The 1,417-nt window shown below is 34.9% G+C and overlaps 1 non-coding gene across 1 annotated transcript; it reads right to left on the bottom strand.

Moving 5' to 3' along the window:
• Positions 1–971: 971 nt before the first annotated feature.
• Positions 972–1,078, bottom strand: LOC129537351 (U6 spliceosomal RNA). The gene has a single exon (XR_008682006.1). It is a non-coding gene; the product is annotated as a U6 spliceosomal RNA (small nuclear RNA).
• Positions 1,079–1,417: the final 339 nt, after the last annotated feature.

The raw sequence follows: 1,417 nt of genomic DNA, 5'->3' as shown, positions 1-1,417 counted from the left end.
AGCAAGTGTATCAATGTGCCGTTTTCAGAAAGAGATTGATTTTTTTCCATATTTTAAAACTAAATTCCTTTTCAACTAGAGTATCTGGAGTGGGTTTCTCTACTTATTAACAAAAAGTTGTCTTAAAAGTATTTTAATTTTATTGCATGTTTAATATGAGATCTACCTTAACAAAATTTTAAGTACACAATAAAATATTGCAAACTGTAGAAACAATGTTGTTTAGCTGATCTCTAAAATTTACTCATCTTACTTAAACAAAATTTTATGCTGTTGATTACTTTTGCTTAAAATGCTGTCCTTCTACATTTACCTTAATTCTACTCCTCCAGCTCAACAGCCATTTCTCTTCAGAATATCTATCTTCTCCTACCCTTCTCCAGTAGAAGGGCCACTCCATTCTCAGGTGCTTCACAATCTTTCACATGCTTTTCTCATAACCCTCATAAAACTTTATTGGATGAACTGTTATGTGTCTATCTCCTTTTGGCTAGATGGTAAAGTTCTTAAGAAATGAATTCTGTCTTTTGAGATTTAGTTTCCTGACACCTAGTACGATGCCAAGCACATGACTTGCACAATAATATATGTCTTTGGAATAAATGAAAGATTGGGTGGGTGGGCAAATAAAATAAAAATTTAAAATTTCGACTGTGTATTCTCCTGAAGCTATCTTCTTAGCATTCTCTTTTTTCCTTCTAGAAATTCTATACTATACCAGTGTTTCCCAAATTCTAGTCTACAAATAGGTACTTAGTTGGTAGCCTAATAATAAGTTGCTAAAATTCAAATTTAGTGGCACTGAAGTGTGGGCTGCACACTGGTATTTGTAAGCATGTTTTGGAACTCATGTTTTCAGATAATAGGACTTCAGACTGCTTCTTCAGTGAGAAAAACCACTTTTTTTCCGGGATCAGTAAACTTTAAATGGCTAAATCCTATAAACCCTTTTTATTTTATTTTATTTTTTTTAAAATATGGAACGCTTCACGAATTTGCGTGTCATCCTTGCACAGGGGCCATGCTAATCTTCTCTGTATCGTTCCAATTTTAGTATATGTGCTGCCGAAGCGAGCACTATAAACCCTTTTTAGCCTCATCCTGTCAGTGCTACTTTCAGCACCTGCCACTATTATTTATTCATGTTTAAGTTTCTCTGTCCCAGAGAATTTGAAGGGAGTTCTACGTTAATACTCATGCCAGTTTTCTAAATCTCCCTTAGTCTTGATCTTTGGCTTCTCTTCTTAAATTTCGAATTAATGTGCCTCAAAACCTAAATCTGATCTAACAAAGCAAAGGGAACTGAAAATTTAAAAGAGATGCCATAAATAACAAACTAGCACGAGAGACAGTCCCAGGCCCTGGGAGGGGAGGTTACATGGTAGAGTGAAAGCTGGAACAGTGTCACATCAAACTT

This window comes from Moschus berezovskii, chromosome 6 (assembly GCF_049115385.1).
Source record: "Moschus berezovskii isolate FMDL1 chromosome 6, NW_MosBer_1.0, whole genome shotgun sequence".
Taxonomy (NCBI): domain Eukaryota; kingdom Metazoa; phylum Chordata; class Mammalia; order Artiodactyla; family Moschidae; genus Moschus; species Moschus berezovskii.
Note: the sequence above shows the minus strand (reverse complement) of the source record. Positions and strands in the feature narration are given on the sequence as shown.